At 43.6% G+C, this 21,386-nt stretch overlaps 1 protein-coding gene across 3 annotated transcripts in view; it reads right to left on the bottom strand.

Annotated features, from left to right (window-relative positions):
• FAM135A (family with sequence similarity 135 member A) overlaps nucleotides 1-15,076 on the bottom strand; it is a 907,387-nt gene extending 892,311 nt beyond the window's left edge. For 2 of the 3 annotated variants that reach the window (XM_085610912.1, XM_085610915.1), the window contains exon 1: nucleotides 14,615-15,076. The gene's annotated coding sequence lies outside the window, so the exon portion shown is untranslated. The remainder of the gene's footprint in view (nucleotides 1-14,614) is intronic. The other variant, XM_085610914.1, reaches the window with a different exon arrangement.
• Nucleotides 15,077-21,386: the final 6,310 nt, after the last annotated feature.

Here is a 21,386-nt window from a genome sequence, read left to right as displayed (position 1 = left end):
CCCAGCCAGACTAAAGTAAAAAAAACAGTGAAAAATCTGCAAAACGTGGGTGTAAGTATAAGAAGCAGATCCTACTCTCCTACATCTATTCTAGCAGCATGACTACTACCGGTGATCACATCCCTCATCCACCTTGACCAATCGAGCTTTATGCCCAGACCAGTCACAAGTTTCAATCTCCGTCGGTTGGCCCACTGGCTAGACATAGTGAAGAACAGGTCTACCCCACATGTGCTCTTGTCCCTGGATGCGGAAAAGGCTTTTGAGGCAGTCCTCTGTCCTTTTATGCTGCAAGTCCTTGTAAGGTTTGGCTTTGGACAGGAATTATGACTTGGGTGGAGCTGCTTTATATCAACCCTAGAGCCAGAGTCCGGCTCAATGGGGTAAAGTCGGCTGATTTCCCCATGACAAGAGGAACCAGACAAGGCTGCTCCTTGTCCCCCATGCTCTTTGCCCTGGTACTAGAGCCATTGGCATGCCTAGTTAGAGCTCAGTGGATTCCAGGTTACAGGAGGTCACCTCACAGACGAACTGAGATCTCTCTATGCAGATGACATCCTGCTCTATATCACCATCCCTGACTCCACACTCCCTCTGATTCTGCACCTGTTTAAGGAATATGGCAAATATGCAGGATACAATATAAACTGGGGAAAATCAAGGCTCCATTGATACAAGCTCAATAGCGGGGCATCTCCCATTACCAAAGAGGGCTTCAGATATTTGGGGCTATACATCTCCGTAAATGAAGCCGATTGCCTTCAACATAACATCAAGCGGGTTCTGACGGAATTCCTTGAAGATGTGGTTAGGTGGAGACGGCTCCCTCTGACACTGCTGGGGAGAGCGGCTATGTATAAAATGATAACGCTTCCTAAATTACTATACATACACCAAAACACACACCACAGAGTCCCAGGGGGTATATTCAAGGCAATCAATGATGAACTCCGTACACTTTTATGGAACGGGGGCCACCCAAGTGTGGCGCTGCAAACGTTGCAGCGCAACCAATACAACAGGAAAATCGCCCTGCCACATATCCAAGCCTACTACCAGGTCGCACATTTAATTGTAATTAATGAATGGGGACACGCTGTGGGAGATCACCTCATGTACGCTTTGGAAAGGCTCCAATTTCAGAAACAATCCCACCTCCACTATCTCTATGGAGGTGCAGGTGTCCGAGACCTGCTACCGGCCACACAGAGGACGACAGAGGCCTGGAAAGTGGCAGAGGTGATGGGAAAAGAAAATCGACAAAAGTGACCCCACTTTGGGAGGGTAGGAGATTGCCAGAATTTGCTAAACTGCAGGGCTTCAGGGGCTGGAATAAGGTTGGGATAGCTACAGTGGGTGACATACTCGAAGACGGGGACTTAATCACCTTTTTGGCTCTTCAAACCGAATATCAGTTCACACATACTCAAAGATACAAATACTTACAACTGCAACATGCCTGTAGGGCTCATAAAAATGAACACTACAGGCATCTCCGAATACGCACCATTGGAAGGTAGAATACTACAAGAGGAAATACCCTCAAAGGCAGTTTCCTGGACATATAAAACTCTAATTAACAAAATCCCTGACAGACTGATATCCCTCAGGTCTAAATAGGAGAAAACCACAAGATTACATCGACTGCGACCGGACCTTGATACACTTAAGAGATGTGGTGATTAAGCTCTGTTTAAGGTTGATACAATTAAAAGTCCTCCAGAGGGCAAACTATGACAGGGCTCAATTACACACTATGAGAAGAGCAGAAACGCCCAACTGTCTATGCTGTAAAACAGACCGAGGCACCTACATACACACGTTATGGGAATGTCAGCATGTACAAAGCTACTGGTCACGAATAGTAAAGGAAGTTAACAATGTATTAGAGAAAAAGGAACCTTTGTTTTTTCCTGTACCAGAGCTGTGGACACTTCCCTGTGTTGTACTTAATTGGCTGCCGAACCTCCGGGATGTCGGCTGAATAGCTGTGTTCCAGACTGACATAAATAAAGGTTTTTATAAAAAACATTTTTTTAAAAACCAATGTATTAGAGGCACAGATACCTATAGACCCCAAATATGTTATACTCGGCATCCCTACAGATGTTGATCTCCCTAGGCGAAAACTCCAATTGAGCAACCTAGGGTTGATAGCTGCAAAAAAAGACATTGCCAGGCACTGGGAAGCGGAGGGCCTGCCCACGCTAGCGGAATGGCAAGCCAATATGGACCTATATATGTCTTTATAAGTACTGTGGTGGATATGCTCCATAGATCTGCACATCAACACGTCTCCTAAATAGTAATTATAACGTTATAGAAGTGTACTTCCACTTGATATTGGGTTCTTCCTTGGTGCCAAATACTCATCTACCTTAAGTATCAAACTCCCGGACTTACCAAGATAGACCAGGTACCATTTTACGTCAAAGACACCAGAGCACACCTAATGATAGTTACTTTTTTCCTACGTGCATTAGGCACGGTTACCATAAGCGTACAGCACTCTTTATTCAAAGTTCTGAAAATGAGGTCTGTTAGACCTGGCATCATTGGCGTGGGTCTCCCTTCCCCTCTCCTCTTCCTAGATTTTTTATGTTGGCTGGATTTAGACGCTCTGGGCGCCGTGCCACTGCTAATCAGTGCCACAGCGCGAATGCTCCCTGTATATAAATGACTGTATGACTTAGGATAACCATATTGCCTAGATCTGTGTAGCATGACCAATAGTAAGTTACCCTCCCTTTCACTGTCGCTACTGGGACACGATCCGTTCTCATAGGCCAGACTGGGCCGGTTGAGGATTACTTTCTATCATCCTATCTGGCCCCAGGAACCTGATAGGAACTTCGAGTTTGATACGTTTGTGCTCAGGACATTGAGAGACCCCTTTTAATAAGGACCATTTATACATCCCATGTGTAGAAATGCCTCTTCTGAAAACGCTGTAGTTTCTTGCCCAAGCTTTACTGTAGGCTTTGCGAGTATGTGTAATGGCCTTCTGGTTTTGGAGCAGCAGGGCCAGCTGGGTCAGACCTAGCTGGAGAGAGAGATCGGTATACAGAGCCTGGGGAGGGGTGACTCTTTGATCCGGGCAGGGCCGTGCCTGGCAAGGTGAATGATGACTCCATCTCCCACTGGGCGTCTGACAGCAGACCCCCTCATTCTGAAAGGGCAGGATGTCACCTCGTAAACCAAGTGCTCCCCAACCCCACCGAACTGGTTCTGACTGGAGTCAGTGATTTGCAACCTTAGAGAACAAAGACTTTTTAGGTATAAAATGCCACGCTGGAACTTTGTCCGTGTGTTCCTTCTGGATGTCAAGATGAAACTCTGTCCAAGTGAACAGAGGTAAGGACTTTGAAACTTTCACCAAGCTTGCCGAAGAAACTACCCGAGGGCCTGAATCGAGAGCGCCTCCTGCAGAAGTCTCAGGGACATTAGACTTCACCCCGTCAGCCGTGGAAATTCCTGTGCGAGGAATTCTGCTTGCAGGTGAGGCCTTCGTCGAGTAATCCGGAGCCTCTAGTTCTACTGTGAGGACCGCGGACTTGGAACCCTTGAAACTTTCGCTTGATCAGTGTGGGCCGCTGCAGCTAAGAGAGAGCTGCCGCCGCTGAGAGCCCGCCTGAATCTGAACCCTTAAACCTTTTCGCTGGATCCGTGTGGACCGTTGCAGCTAAGAAAGAGCTGCCGCCGCTGAGAGCTCGCCTGAATCTGAACCCTTAAACCTTTTCGCTGGATCCGTGTGGACCGTTGCAGCTAAGAAAGAGCTGCCGGCGCTGAGAGCCCGCCTGAATCTGAACCCTTGGCCACTTTGCATCATCGTGAATAGTCTGTGGGCCGCCACAGCTAAGAGAGAGCTGCTGCCGCTGAGTGTCCGCACCCTTCGCCACTTTCCATCATCATGATTCAGTCTGTGGGCCGCCGCAGCTAAGAGAGCTGCTGCCGCTGAGTGCCCACACCCTTCGCCACTTTGCATCATCGTGAATCGTTCTGCGGGCCGCCGCAGCTAAGAGAGAGCTGCTGCCACTGGGTGCCCACACCTTTATCAACTTTGCATCATTGGGATTTGTCCTGTGGGCCGCCGCAGCTAAGAGAGAGCTGCAGCCGCAGTGTGCCCACCACGGAGCTGCACGTCGAGAGTCATCGCCATCACCAGCCCGGGCTGCTGCAGCCACGTGCTGCTGCCGCTGAGAGCCCGCCTGTCCCCGAGTGCCCGAATCGTTGTGGGTGCAAGCTACGGACCTCTGCAGCCCGGGCTTGTGGTCGCTGGGAGTCCGCCTGTCATCGTCTCCGCTTCTTCGAGAAGCTGCGTGCTGTGTCCCCTTTCCCCGACAGGTATCTGGTGCGCAACGGGTCGCGGAGGCCACGGCCTTGAACTTCAGTCAGTGTCACGTTCTGGTGAATACGTAATTGCCTTTTGGAGTCACTACGGGTTGTGAATTGTAGTTGTTGAAACACTTTGATAATTTTGAGTTAAACTGTTAGATAAAGATATTATTTTTCTATACCTACCTGAGTTGTGTCCTTTTGTGGTGTTGTTACTGCCTTGTTGTACGTGGTCATAAATGCTTCACACACTGCCTCTGGGATAGGCCTAACTGCTCGTGCTACGTTACCACAGGGTTGAGCAGAGGTTGTCAAAGGGGGTAGCCCGCTTGCCCAGACTTGGTAAGAAGGGTCCTGATTTGGACATTGGCGCCCGTCATGGCCAACTGGAGACCCCCATTTCCAACACTGTCACATCAAAAAGTCTTAATTTAGCACTCGCAGCTGTAGACTTAATCCAAAATCAGTCTTTATTCCTAATACAAAACAGCAGCCGACGCGTGTTTCGCCCTCCTGGGCTTCCTCGAGGCTGCAAATTACATATAAAAACATGGTTGTAGCAACTTATTGTACAATCAATAAAAGCTCAAATCAAGGATTTAAAACCACTGTGATAGCGAGTGTCAATTTTATGAAAAGGGCCACCAATCCCGAAATTGAACAATTCAATCACTTTTAGTGGGTCAAACACCCCACAACCTCAAACCGTACATCACACAGAAATAGAGAAGTGACAATGCAACCACATCTTCAGATCACCAAGTGCCTAATTATTCTCCTGTGTTTTATGTCCGGACTATATCTGTTTCCCAACCATTATGTGGTACTATAGCGGGAAAGCTTCTTATTATTCTCACCTCGCTACTAGAATAATGTAATCCTTATGTCTCCAACTAGACCATAAGAATCACGATAAATGTGTCATTTAGTTATTTCCCTAAGCGATTGCATCTGTAGATAAAATAAGGGAATCCTTAATTTTCCTTTCAATTCATGTTTTAAAACCAATTGATACATACTACATATCCTCGATAAAGTCACATCTTACCAATATATCACAGTGTTATTCCTGTGTTTGTGGGCTTCAGTATAAATTCCCATCAGTGCTTGTTCTTATGTAAGTACAACGTCCTTCCCGACTTCGGTATCCCTCACGGAACCATGTTAAGTTCCATCTATCAAAAAACGAAAACAGATGCCCGGCCGTCAGGCCACCTTGCAAAGTTTAAGTACAACTCTCACCACAAATCACGTCTGCTCAATAGGGTATCTTAAAAGCTAATTTCTCCTGTGTTCCCTCTTACCGTATGTGCCAATGAGTTCCACAGACGTGTCTGCGTACCAGCTCGCTGTGTCACGCACGCAAGCATCATCTGTTTAAGTTCTTCCGACTTGAAGATAATAAAAATAAAGAACGGACGCCACCTCGCGAAAACACCAATGAAAGGTTTTTGGCGGTGGTCATTTTGGTACTGTCACACCCGCTCAGTGAGGGGAAAGTTCCTTCATTATTAATAATCAGGGATAACCCTTTACTAAACTATTTAGACTTTAGTGGACAGTTAAGTATTACTAATTCTTGCAGGTACCATGCAAGCAATGCGATTATTTTGAGCCCATCAACTGCTTGTCACGGAACCTCTGTTTTTAAACGGGATAATTCCTTATCTCTACCTTCGAAATCATTTCGATCTTTGAATCATGTCCCTCATATCATGAGACATTCGGATAAGTTGGCCACGATTTCATTAGTAGATGGCATCATTTTCATCTACTAATGAAATGGTGGCCAACTTATCCGAATGAATATCTAGACTGGTTATATTCTTTTATATCAATAAAATGGTAGCCATTATACCAGAATGAATCTGTATCTCTCTTCAAATAAGGAGTGATACACCTTAAAATAACTATTTTTAACTGTTACACTTGTTAATCATAAATACAGGTTGGGAAAATCATGATCTTAGATTGGGGATCTAAAAGTCTAAAGATAGATGCATCGCAATATGAGGGGCATGATTCAAAGATCTAAATGATTTCAACATTCCTGTTAAGTTTTTTCATATTTCTGGCACCCAGATTAAACTATATGACCTTGAATTTGAATTTAGAAGGGTATGTAAAGCTATAGTGATTAATTTAACAAGTTTGTGCAAGCTTCTTGGGACTGGCTTACAGAAGCTGCATGAGCACCGTTCCTGTGATGAGGCATTAGCAAGGGAGTAGCCAGAAAATTAAAATACCCCCAATTTGAAACTAACCTCTAAGTGATGCAAAGTAACTGAGCCCAGCCCTTAATGAAACCGTTCTCTTAACCCTTAAATCTACTCATCTATCCATTCATCCTACTAACCTTCCATCCGTCAATTATCCTTTGTACCTTTCATTATTCTAACCATCCACCTGTTCTCAAATTATTCCATCCTTTCAACTATCCATGTTTCCGTCTTTCTGTCCATCCATTGGCAATTTTCTTTACACATACATCTATCATGCTTTCACTGTTCTAACCACTAAGCTTACTTTCACTCTTCTATCCATCCTCCCATCTATCATCCATCAATTCTTTACCACATCCTTTCTTTTATCAATTGATCCTTTCACTCTTCCATCTATCCTTTCGATCAGTCTTTGTATTCACCCTTCCTTTTTTCTTTTCACCCACCCTTTTTTCCACTTCACATTTCCTTCCTTTTTTTTCATATTGCATTCCTTCAAACTATCCGTACTTTCACCCTTTCCTCTTTCGACTTTTTCCCCTATCTCGTTTCTACCACGATTATATATTTGCTGCCATTTTTTCTTACTTGCCTTTCTCCCACTATTTGCTGCTCTCTCTGTTTGTTTGTCCTCGTTTGCATTATTTCTTTCCCTGCCCTTGACCTACATAAAAGCACTTGACCCTGACCTCTAAGTCCTGCCCTGCTATTCCATAAGATCATTTTCGTCTGCAGCCACGCAGACTGAAGAAACAAAAATTATAATTGAAACACTTTTAATGAGACTTTAAGCGTCTACCTCCACTTAAGCTGGTGACGTGGGGCCCACCACGAAACTGTCCAGTAGCAAGAAAGAGACCCAATCATGAGCTGAAGCGAGAGAGGACATGTTCGGTGTTGTAGTGAACAACACAGACAACAGGGGATCTTTAGGGTTTCAGTTGTCTGAGGTTTTGAAGTGAAGGCATGGAGAAAGGGGAGATGCCAACTGGTTTTCCGACCAGCAGGATGACCCGATAGTGTGACAGGTGCAAGAAGGGGGACCATGATAAGAGAGAAGGAATTTTGTTTGCTGGTGATAGATGTCCGGGTGGTGTGCGCGCAATGCAGAGTAAGTCTCACTTAGTAGTGGTTATGCACACACACAACGTATGCGGAATAATGCAAACCTAAGTACCAAGCAATTGAGTGCTGTACAGGAATTAATTGGTGTTGACAGTGCATAATGCGCATGAGGTGGAAGGTAATGAGGGAATATACCGCAGAGCGGGGATATGCAACAAAGAGAGGGAAGGATGTAGAGTTGATGCTTATGTGATGGGCTGAGTGTTGGGAAGAGGGGGAATGCTGCAGGATACCGGGTGGAATTTTGGATCTTCAAGAGTGGTCGGGAAGCATGGTGGATACACTGAGCAGAGGTTTTGCTTGAAGACAAGGGTTTAAAACTCAATGGAGAAGAGATTAACCATGGCAGATCTGGGACGGTGTTTCAAATCCCCAGGAATGCACATAAAACATGACATTATTCGGTGCCTAAAGAGTTAGCTAGGAAGCAGTGCTCAGGAAGAAAGGGGACGTTTGCAGAGTCATGTAGTGAGAGGCATGTTAGGTCCAAGATGATACCCTTTTCAAAACTAATCATACAGAATCCGAAGGCAGGGTTCATGGTAATCTCAGATGCCACTGGGTCGGGGTTGTTTGTCAGGCTATGCTGATCCATGACTGCTAACTCAATAAATGAATGAGTGTGTGCTGTCACAAGTTCTGTAGGATGTGTATGGGGTGACCTAGGTGCACCATGCTCTGTTTGGTTGAAAAAAGATATGCAGCCGTTTCTCTAAGATCACACACAACTGAAACAAATCACTCTGGACACACATTTCAGGAAAGAACGCAAGCACTCCTTTTAAGGAGGTATCTCGCCAAAAAAGAATATCATGCTGAACCATCACTAACGTTATTGCAATTACACACATCGCACTAAATGTTATTCTATAAAACATTAAGCAGGCTAACAGATCTTGTATAGTGTTTGGACAACAGATCTTTTACATTGTTTGGCATGGTTCGCTGTCCCAAAAAAAACAATCTTTGAAATATATGCATACATACAGGAAACACACCTTTCAAGAAAGGCTGCACGTCGACCCTTAAAAAAATACTTGCAACGTAATACATTACGCCGGGACTATGTCAACATTGTGCAGACTGTCTCGAGCTGGAATAACAAAGCATGCTCAAATGTGACAGCTAAAACTTCTAGATAACTGAATTAATTCAATGTGCAATTAGGCACCGTAGTAGATACTGTACTGATGACACAACAAATCCCGGAGGGTAAAACAAACACATTTATTTTAGAATTGAAAATAATTGTAAGCGCGAAAATGTGCATGCGGGCTAACAGCAACCCCACATTTTCCAAGGTCCCTTCACTATTGATACCCATACCTCCCAGGAAGCCACACATCTGTTACAGTCGTTACACCTGTCATGACCAATCATACCAATTACTACACATCAACAGTGAATATACAACAGACATGCATGCGCTCGAACTTCCTACACAAAATAACGAAAGCAGGACCATATTTATAATAATTAATGTATGGGTCATTTACAATGGTGACTATTACCAAAATCGTCTCACTCGCGCATGGATTGCACTATTGTGCCTCGTCTCCTTTCAAGGAAAACTGGACGTTTCTAGACCTAGTATCCCATCTTGCAGCAGTAACCTACCATTTTGCAGCCCCACTGTTAATTTTGTTATTGTGTGCCAAATACTATTGCTGCATTCCTAATAATTTGCAGAACCCTCGAACACTCTGATCCTATGGGTACATGGTTCTGAATAGTTTCAGAGCAGCAGCAAATACCCACCACGAAGTCGCTAGAGCTACCAAGACTAACAGAATTTTAATGGACTGAAGGTTTTATAATTATGATATTTGTTGCACCAGCCCAATTCAGCTCTTTATTCTAGAGGTATCTGTGTCTATACCTTTCATCTTGTTTTATTCAACCCCATGTACAACGCTCCGATAGCCCTGGGTCATGTGCGCGCTTTATAAAACACTCTAAATAAAAAAAAATAGATCTACCTCCTCTCTCAACAGTCTTCTCTTTGATGCCCCAAACCAGTGCTAAAAATCCTGCCCAACTGTTGACACCAAAAAACACACCCCTGTTCCTTTTGCAGAACCCAACTGTTTGATCCTTGACCATAACCACACCTCTCTGAACTGTGCTGACCTCCCCATGCGAGTCCCCCATCCAACGGGTGTCCTGTTGCCCCTGCCAACCAGGAAAACCCACAAGGAGTTTTCTTGCCCCGCTCTGCAGAAAAAAATCATAAAATCCACCTTGCAAGAAATGCTTACGACCACAAACCTTTTTTTGGGGGGTGGGAGGTGGGACAATGGAGATGATATCTGATAATGGTTAATGGATGTCGCAATAAAAAAAATATATATAAATCACAAAGATCACAAACTTTCCCTCAAAAATTCATCAATAGCTAAATGCAGCTTGCTTCATCAAATATTATTCAGTACCCAAAACAGATAGATGCACCCCATCCTGCCTAAACAATGCTTGATCCTTTTACACTAATTCCTCATGCCTTACAAGACCAATACCAAGACCTCAACAAAAACTTTGCATCTCTCTATTCACTTTTTTTCTCTGCTTTCAATACCCTCCAGTTTCCTTACACCTCTCCAAAAACTTTTTTTTACCAACTCAGTCTAAATATTGTGTGTACAACAATTTTTATTTTTTTTAGCCATTTCATGTTTGTGGTTTTTTTTTAACTGATGAGGGCCAGTCAGCTTTAACAACAAAAAAAATGTCTTTAAAGCAATGGCAAAAGAAAACGAGCATTGATGACTGCGAAAGACTGGCAGCCAGCGGCAAACCTACTGGCTTTGTCAACGCCTGCGTTTTGTTTCCCTCGATTGCCTTTCATCATCAGAGAGGCAGTAGCAGGCTAATTTACAAGATTCACCCCAGCACTCCTCTGGATGAAGACATATCACTATTAAGTTTTGTATCCTTCCAATTAGATTTTGCAACAGAGACGTGCCACGCTATTATACTGTTTTCTTAGCTGCATCTGATGTAAAAAGTGTCAATTAACTCATGAATCATGTTCCTAGAGAGGACAGTATACGTGTATTTTATGTTTTGTGCTAGACATGTGAAGTGACGGATTTAACAGCTGTAGTCTGGGTTTACCTGGGATACTGCACAACGCTGGAACCTAAATAGAAAATGGGCAACTGGGCTTAAGAGCAATGAAGGCAGTATCCAAGCACAAATAAAAAGTCAGTAACACAGTGGACGGCATGGCATTGAAGTGGGCGACTTTTGGGGGATTAAGAGTAGAAACTGAGGCAAAGTGAGACTGGACATAGGGGGATGATAAAAAATAAAACTAGGCATAATGAAGCAAGGGACCGTTATACGAAAAAGGAGTGCCCTTGTAAATTGGAGAGTGAGAGTTATGCAGACAGTAACCATGGGAAAGAAAAAATACCCCGTTGCAGATTAATCCAGCACATACTAAATAATTGGCCAGTTGAAGAGAAAGCCATAAAGTTGTCGAGTGGCCTTTAAGGGCAGGAAGATTTACAAAGAGAGCAGTAGCCACATACTACAGCAAAACAAGCAGCTCAACCACTGCAAGATTTTAAAGTCTAGATGTCAGTGCCTCTTGAATGCCCACAAGAATTAGCGGTGTGCAAACCATGAACATTCTGGAAGTGTTGGAAGCTGTAAGTAAATGTGAGTGAAGGGGCAGTGGGATAATGCATGAGTAAACACACTTTCTAACACAGAAGGACTTCACAAAGGCACCGCCAGAGAATTGAAGGTAGCTAGCATAAAACAGACAACGTCAAGAGCAACAAAGATTGGATAACAGGATTTTGAATTAGGCCAATTGCAGCGATACACACAGTTTTGCATAATTCATTATCAGTCTGTTATTACTGTATTTTCACTTAAGTACGTTGCTGGCTGATAATAGCGAGTGCAAGCATTTTGAGCCAGAGTCAAAAAGGCCCCAAAAATAAGAGTATAAAAAAATTATTATAGCACAGGCACATCCCCCAAACGTAGCAGTTTCTCATACGACACATCACTACTCGTATTATAACTGATGATATCCAAAGAAGGGTTTGCGAGTGGACACATTGCAATTATTGCCTTCGAACCAAACAGGTTATCTGTCCTGGCCCAAAGTTCCACTGTGTGTTCCAATTACAGAGAGTAATGTATTTAGGCACAAGTTTTCCACAAAATGTCACTAAGGATATTCTGAAATTTGCTCTGTCAGGTCTTGTATCGATTTTTCTAGATCTATTCACTAACAAAAATGACTTAAATCCTGTGTTTTTAAAACTTACTTCTACTGGATGACAGTTGCCATTTTGTTGGTTAACTTAATATTTCCATTGCTGAACTCTCTAATATTTACCAATTGTGTTGTTTTTACTAAGAACTTGAATCCCGTGCTCTTAGAAGGGGACATGTATTTATTTTCAAACCTGTGGCTGTGATCCACTTATCACTATACCTGTGTGATTCATAAAGAGCGATCAAAATGTAATTCCCGGAGCAATTAAAAAGATGGCATACATATCTCAGGATCAATTTACACCATCGGTACATTGCAAACATGAGATAACTACCACGGCTTGTAAAGCAGCTGCCGAGCTCCCAGCAACAGAAGACAAGGCTACAATTAACCAGTCCTGAAAAATACTTATGGAAAAATCATACTATCAGACAAACATGTAGAACATGTGAGGCTAACTTAATGGGGCTGAGGAAACAGCAAACGTCTGAAATGATAAGAAGAAAGTGCAATTCCATACTATGTGCTTATGTTTTCAGTGGATTAGCATACACTCACCATGCTCTTAGGTCTATCAAGATTGTATTAAACGGAGTAGGAAGAGGAGAAATGAGGAGGCTGTGCACAGAAAAAACTAGGCATTACCTGCATGCAAGAAACAAATTATTTGGTATAAGAGCAGGTGAAAGAAGGAACTCACTAAAACAAACATACCAGAAATTGTTAGAACAGAGAGCTACAGAAATGAGCCAGCTAAATGTCGAAATGAGATAGCCGACAAGAGAATTAAGGGAGTGGCAGTACGGACACAAAAGTGGAAAAGGAGGAAAAAGAAAGGAATACATAGGAGCAGCCTAAACTGCAGGAGGAATATACTAGAAACAAGGAAGCAGTTGTGGATAGTAGGAGGTACGCGCAGGGAGGCTGCAAATGGACGGAAGGCACAGGGCCGAGAGGATATTATTTTTTATTTATTAATATTTAAATACCTGGCAAAACAAATCATTAAGTGGAGAATGGTGCTATAATGAGCGGATGGGGTAAACAGGAAGCTAGAAGGGGTGACGACTGAAATGGTGATTGGGCGCAGGAACAGGTGGATTAGTTGAGGAGGATGGGCGAAGAGGGATGTCAATGCTTCTCAGAAAAGAGAAAAGGTCGCAGCAGGGTAATTAAGGATTTCAAATGGGAAAAAATAAGTGGTTGGGGTCGCTGGGCAAGAGTCAATGCCTGGTGTAAATAAAGGCTACAGCTAGCAGCAGGGCAGACGAATGACTTTGCTCTGCGATGGCAAAAAAGGTGGATGGAGAAGGAAGGGGCAAGAGAAGGAGTGACCCAAAAGACAGGACCAAGACAAGGATTAACAAAAGTAGCTGAAGGTGAGCGGGCAGAGTGTGTTAAGGTGGCTGGAAACAGAAAGGTGTGAAGGGAATAGACAGAGAGGGGCTAGATGGACTGCCTGGGCAGAAAGAGCAGAACGGGAATGGTACAATGATGTGGCTGGGCAAAGAGGAACAACAAGTGGTTTACCAAGAAAGTGACTAACAGGAAGTGGTTTGGCAAGAGAGTGGCAAAGGCTGTGACAGGAAATGGGAAGAAGTGACAGGAAGAGGTTTGCAGGGAACTGACATTAACAGGCTGGGCAAAGAGGGTAAGGGGGAGTTGAGTGGTCATCAGAAACAGAGGAAAACTGGTGTGACAAGAACAGAGGATTTGGCCAGACAGTCATAGCGAGGCTGGATTTGATTTGGGAGAATTCGGGACCTAGGAGTTAGAGCCGACAAGATTATTTTCGATGAATAGAAGGTGTGTGAGCATAGGCAGTACCTCGGTTGATCAACGAGGACGGGCAGGAGAATGAGCTGAGTGCGACACGAGAACGTGGTGTGGTAAAGCAAATAGGAAAGTGTGAAGAAATATACAAAAATCAGACATGCAGATGGCTGGGAAGTGGCTTAATATAGAAATGTTAGATGACTGGGGCACATGTGGCTGTGCTGAGATCAGCAGAATGGCTGGGGAGATTGGGCTGGTAGAGGGTGGGCACCGGGTTCGGAAAGGGTAATGTCTTAGCATGACGTCTGTAATCAGAGAGGAATAGGAGTTGAATGGACAGTTGTCATACATGTAGATAGGTACAAGCGTCAGTTTAACATTGAAGAGTGGGGGATAATGTAACTGCAGGGAGAGGCAGTGAAAGACATAAGGAGGGTGGGCAGATTGGGGCCGTGTGAAACTGGGCATAGGGACACCAGAGTGGGCTCGGCAGAATGGGTCGGAGAGTAAGATGAGCTGGGAGGTACAACAGTCGGCTAAGCAGAATGGGCAAAAGGCTGATGCAAAATGAGCTTGAAACAAGAAGAGTGGGCAGGAGGGCATGAAGAGGGTGAATACGGGGACCAGATAAGGGCTGTGCTGGGGTGCGGCTGTGTACATGAGGAGGTTAAGCACTGGGCGCCTTAGGCTGCCTGCAAAGGGGCATTAGTTGGCCAAGCATTAGTGTTCGCTGTAGGGAAGCAGGGCGCATATGTAGCTCCGAAGAGAGGCACGGTGTAACAGTATGGACACACGGGCAGTAGATTGTTGTAGCACAGTTAAGAGAAAGCGAAACGTGGACCGCGTCTAAAATAACACACAGCTCGGTTTAAACCCTCAAAGACAGCTAGGAAGCACTCCCTCCCTGAACACAGCTCACCTCCTCCTCCGCCTCCGGTTCCCCGGCATGTCATCGACTTCCCCTGCAGCAACAGTGCCACAGCGGCGGCCCAGGCCCAGACCCCGGTCTCGAGTTCTTACGGCATCCGGCGATCTAGGCGCGGCCTGCGCAGACGACGCCGACGTTGCTCCCAAGGTATGCCACCAGCGGCGCCCTTTGAGAACGGGCGTGAAGGGCAGCCGATGCCTGGCTTAGTGGAAGGAGAGATGGCAACAGCAACACAGCCTAAGCACCGCGACAGAGGCAGCGACAGCGCCTGACACTGGAGCAGCCCCCGCCCCCTGCCCCAGCACCCCGCCTCGAGCCGCGGCCTGCCCCCGGGGGCACCAGCGCTCACCCGCCAGGGACAGCGTCTGCTCTGCGGACAAACATTGTCTCCGGTGTCCGGAAATGTTGTGCTTTGGATGCCACACTCGTTTCAGTACAATATGAGACGTGCCCCTCATACGTCCAAACACCCCCTCCACCACACGCCTTTCAAAATAGCTTAAGATAAGTGTTAACCCGGGATGTGCGGCATCATTTCGAATTCCCCATTCTGAGCAAAATAATAGAATTTGTTTTGCTATATCTTCCGTTTCCTATTTTGAACAAAATCCAGTGTTCACGGCCGTGAGCTGGCAATATCTGTGGATCCGTCAAAATGAAAATAATCGGGTCTCTGGTAATAAAAATGTGGTTTATTCAACCTCACCCTTCTACTCCAGCACTGGTCAGCAACAACAATGCTCATTTTGAGGGTTTCATCACAAGACGCAGCATTTGAAACGCTTTTCTTTTAATAACTAAGAACGATTATAATATGAGGATGGACCGCCCCACATGACGAGGAGATACACAGAGACCACCGTTTCATATACCACAGGCGTAAGGTTTATTTATGGGTTTAAATCAAAGTTGATATCTCGGAAAAATTGACGTGTTGAGGAGTGAGGTTGTGCACATATTAGTTTTGAGACTCGTATGTGAAAGTTTCACATATTGGTGTAGATTTACTTTATGCAAATACACGCCAAACGGTAATGATCATATGTGAAATAGCTACCCAGGCCTTTAAGTGGGATGAAAAAACGGGGGGGGTCTCTCAAAAGGGTGTGGCCAATGTAATTAAGGGCGTGTCTTAAAAAGACATACACTGAAAATCTGTACTTAGCATAGTGTTCCACCCGATTTGTATTTTGCTGTTCCTGTCATTGCATCCAGATACATGATACAAGACGTTACCTCATACCTACAACAAGTCAGGACTATTGGCTTTGTCAATGGTTGTTAGTTGCATAAGATAAATAGGCAGCAACTATGGCTTGTATATAATTTTGAAAATACTTCCATTTAAAGGCCTGGTGACACTATGACAATGTTGCTGCTCCTGAGTTTCAAAAAGTGAAGGGAAATCCAGAGAGAAAATGACTCTCTTTCACGCTCACCTGGCATGACGTCATGCTGTAACCCTGCAGCTACCCCAGAAAATAATAAATGCCGTACATGTTCATATGTCAACACAGAATAACAAAACTTACATAGACCCTGCTCACTGTCAAATATATATATATCTATATATACATATATACATATATTACCTACTGGCGGTCGCCAGTAGGTAGTTATAGTTAGGACCACGTTTCCATAGGAAATCCGCAACATTCTATTTTGAATAACTTTGGCGCCGGTCGACGAATCCTCGCACATTTTTCAAAATAGGTGGGGCGCTACGCTCTGCTCCTTCCCTGAAAGTCTCGGGGGGATTCGTCAAGCGGGGGCTGAGATAAAAGGGGGGTCCCAAAACGCGTTTTTCCCATGCATTTTTCCATAGGACCTTTAGACAGGGCTACAGCCCGAACGGCTGAACAGAATTACTAGAAATTTGGCAGAGAGGTAGTCCTCAGGTCAAGGAAGTGCCTTTTGTAGGTTTGGTGTAAATCTGTTCAGTAGATTCTGAGAAAATAGCCTTTAAATCAATATATATATCTGAGCCAGCTTACGGTGCGCTTACGGTACGCTTACCGTCCGCGTACGGTGGCGTGCGCGAGCGCGATTCTGATTGGCTCTTAGATCTTAGTAAACATTCGAATCGGCCGAAACCAGGAAGCGGCGGCCGCCATTTTCTCTCTCGCACTGAGAGTGATGTTTAAAATATAAAGCACAAAAACATGTAAAGGGGCTGTTTAGACAGCTCCCACACACATAGCAATGTTGAGGGAGTCCCCAAAGATCCCCCAAGGCCAAAAACGGAATTTTTATTTTTTCGCTAATTTCGCCGATTACGCTTACCGTACGCGTACGGTAAAAAATTATATAAAAAAAAAAATTATCCACACTCTCCCCACCCCGTGTGCAATTGGTGCCCGAAGGGCACCAATTGTGCATGGCTTATTAAAAATGAGTTAAACTAAAATATTAAAAAAATAAAATAATAAAAAAAAAAAGTATCCACACTCTCTCCACCCCGTGTGCAACTGGTGCCCGAAGGGCACCATTTGTGCATGGCTTATAACATATACGAAAAATTAAAATATTACCTTTCAAAACGAAGTGCATCATATGTCCTCCATGTGTGCACGGTGCGCGAAGCGCATCGTGCGTACATGGCCCATCTAGCGTAACGTGGGCACGCGGTGCGCATAGCGCACCGCGTGCCCACCGTGCGTGCACGGCACTAACTGCGTAAAGTGGGCGCGCGGTGCGCGAAGCGCACCGCGTGCTCACCGTGCGCGCACGGAACGAACTGCGTTAAGTGGGCGCGCACGCCACGAATGGCGTAAAGTAACTTAGCATTTAAAAAACCGTACAGTAAAATTTCCGCTAACTATAACATGTGTGAAACCTATGGTTTTTTCAGTGAATTTGCAAGGTTTTTTAAATGCTAATTCCTAACTATAACATGTGTGAAACCTATGGTTTTTTCAGTGAATATATATATATATATATATTCACTGAAAAAACCATAGGTTTCACACATGTTATAGTTAGCGGAAATTTTACTGATAAAAAACCAATGAAATTCCCCCGTTATAGTTAGTGCCGGCAACTATAACTCACGCGACCGCAATCCTCTGCTGATGCTAATACTGTATTTAGACACTTATTTGCCCATGTCTTCTTCCATACATTTTTAGCTATACATATATTACAAATATTTTTTTTTCATAAAGACACATATGTCATCAGCAGAAGATTGCGGTCGCGTGAGTTATAGTTGCCTGCACTAAATATAACGGGGGAATTTCATTGGTTTTTATCAGTAAAATTTTCGTGCGCATCTAGCGTAACGTGGGCACGCGGTGCGCTTCTCGCACCGCGCGCCCACTTTACGCAGTTAGTGCCGTGCACGCACGGTGGGCACGCGGTGTGCTACGCGCACCGCGTGCCCACGTTACGCTAGATGGGCCATGTACGCACGATGCGCTTCGCGCACCGTGCACACATGGAGGACATATGATGCACTTCGTTTTGAAAGGTAATATTTTAATTTTTCGTATATGTTATAAGCCATGCACAAATGGTGCCCTTCGGGCACCAGTTGCACACGGGGTGGAGAGAGTGTGGATACTTTTTTTTTTTATTATTATTTTTTTTTAATATTTTAGTTTAACTCATCTTTAATAAGCCATGCACAATTGGTGCCCTTCGGGCACCAATTGCACACGGGGTGGGGAGAGTGTGGATAATTTTTTTTTTTTATAATTTTTTACCGTACGCGTACGGTAAGCGTAATCGGCGAAATTAGCGAAAAAATAAAAATTCCGTTTTTGGCCTTGGGGGATCTTTGGGGACTCCCTCAACATTGCTATGTGTGTGGGAGCTGTCTAAACAGCCCCTTTACATGTTTTTGTGCTTTATATTTTAAACATCACTCTCAGTGCGAGAGAGAAAATGGCGGCCGCCGCTTCCTGGTTTCGGCCGATTCGAATGTTTACTAAGATCTAAGAGCCAATCAGAATCGCGCTCGCGCACGCCACCGTACGCGGACGGTAAGCGTACCGTAAGCGCACCGTAAGCTGGCTCAGATATATATATTGATTTAAAGGCTATTTTCTCAGAATCTACTGAACAGATTTACACCAAACCTACAAAAGGCACTTCCTTGACCTGAGGACTACCTCTCTGCCAAATTTCTAGTAATTCTGTTCAGCCGTTCGGGCTGTAGCCCTGTCTAAAGGTCCTATGGAAAAATGCATGGGAAAAACGCGTTTTGGGACCCCCCTTTTATCTCAGCCCCCGCTTGACGAATCCCCCCGAGACTTTCAGGGAAGGAGCGGAGCGTAGCGCCCCACCTATTTTGAAAAATTTGCGATGATTCGTCCACCGGCGCCAAAGTTATTCAAAATAGAATGTTGCGGATTTCCTATGGAAACGTGGTCCTAACTATAACTACCTACTGGCGACCACCAGTAGGTAATATATATATATATATATATACAACTTAACAACGTTGATTGCTATACAAAAATAATTGGAACAGACCTAAAAAGGATACATCAAGCCTACTATACAAAACTATTATCCTGGAAGTCCCAAAATTTGATAACCAAAGATGAATACAACTTTCTGAAAAATGAATTTCCCATCACACCATCGATGTATTTCATTCCCAAAATACATAAAGACATAAATAAACCACCCGGTAGACCTATCATATCGGCTCGTGGGAGCCTGTTGGAACATACGTCACAATATGTAGATTTTTATTTACAAAGCCACGTACAGAGTTTAGTCTCTTATGTAAGGGATACAAGTGACTTTTTGCATAAACTTAAGGATGTGAAATGGCAGGATGACTATTTAATGTTGGCACTAGATGTTACATCACTCTACACGAGTATTAAGCATAATGATGGTCTTGAAGCACTCCGTTACTACCTTAGGTCTGATACAGAGGAATTGACAGATCACAGTAACATGCTCATAGAAATGGTTGAATTTTGTCTAACGAATAATGTTTTTATGTTTAACAACCTACACTTCCAGCAAACAATGGGAGTAGCCATGGGAGCCAGCTTCTCCCCTAGCTACGCCTGCCTCCATATGGGCAGGTGGGAGGAGCTGGTTCTAGTCAAAGAATTCAATGAAATTATGAACAAGAACATCATTATTTGGCTACGTTACATAGACGACCTTTTTATTATTTGGCATGGTACTGAACAGGAGGCACAGAATTTTATAAATCTGATTAACATCAATGAACTTAATCTGCATTTTACAGGTACTATTAACAACACATCTGTAAATTTTCTGGACACCAATATCTACATTGAAAAAAACCAAATCCAGACCAGATTATACCGCAAAAAAACAGCGGGCAACTCGATTTTACACTGTTCTAGTGCGCATCCCCGACACCTGATCAACAGCATCCCCTACGGGGAAATGCTTAGATTAAGGAGAATCAACAGTAGTGATGCTGTCCTTAAACAAGCACAAGATCAGGCGACAAATAGATTCCTAGCCAGAGGGTACTCGCGTAAAACAATTCAAGGTGCCATAGACAAATCTATGAACAAAGATCGAATGGACTTAATCAAACCTAAGCCACAAACACATCAAGTATTGTCAACCAATTATACCGAAAATGACACTAATAAGGAATTTCGGATAATTATAGACTACAACAGACAACATAAGGAACTATGCAAGATCCTTACGAACAACTGGCCCCTAATATTAAGTGACCCAATTTTAGGACAATCTTTGCCCAAGAGAATATCCATTACTTACAAACGAGCAGCATCTATGCGGGACAAATTAGTATCCACAACCCCCGAAACAATTGAAGCCTGCAATTGGTTAAAAACCCACTTTGGGTTTTACAAATGCAAAACATGCAAGGCATGCCAATTGGGTATAAACAAAATGTCATATACAACGCCTTTCAGTAAGGAAGAAATCAAAATAAAAAAACTCCTTACTTGCAAAACAGAGTATGTCATATATGTGTTAACATGCCCTTGTGAGCTAAAATACATTGGTAGCACAAAGCTACAAGCTCACAAACGAATTCTGCAACACATCAGAGCTATTAACAATCATGATAACACATACCCTGTAGCCAGACATTTTCGGGAGTACCACAATTCCAGAAGCCAAGATCTTAAATTCTACTTAATAGACTCAGTACCCCCAAGCAGACGTGGCGGCAATAGAGAAGCCAAACTGAGAAAATTAGAAACTCAATACATTCTGGAATTCGATACTAAGACCCCAGGTGGTCTTAACATTACAGAAGATTTATACACCTGCATTTAATAACTGACTCATCCAATAAGTATGGCTGCATGTCTACATTTGTATCCAATATTAATATAACAATAGGGTGAATTTTATTATCAAGCTTTTATGGCCAAATTTTACGAGTCTTTTATGTAATTTTATATATTTATATATTTAATATATTTATTTATATATTTATATATTTATATATTACAGCAAAAAAATTTTTTTGCACAACATAAAGGGGACGTATGCTCCATATAAAGCATTCCATCAAGCCCAGTTATGAATATGTTCTCATACTAACACTTTTACATATGATGTGGACATATATACTCTGGCTCTGTGTTAATCTCTAAAACTGTGACATATTGAGTGACTGTCAAAAAGAAAAACCGAATTTTTAAACTTAACTTCAAAGGCAACCTAAGCATCAAAGAAAAGATGAACTTAAGAAACATATGTGTTTCATTTTTTAATTTTTGATATTGCACTTTATATCTTGCACTTTGCACATATCAAGCACTATTTTGCACATCAAACA

Source organism: Triturus cristatus, chromosome 6 (genome assembly GCF_964204655.1).
Source record: "Triturus cristatus chromosome 6, aTriCri1.1, whole genome shotgun sequence".
NCBI classification, from domain to species: domain Eukaryota; kingdom Metazoa; phylum Chordata; class Amphibia; order Caudata; family Salamandridae; genus Triturus; species Triturus cristatus.
This window is presented reverse-complemented; position numbering and strand designations above follow the sequence as displayed.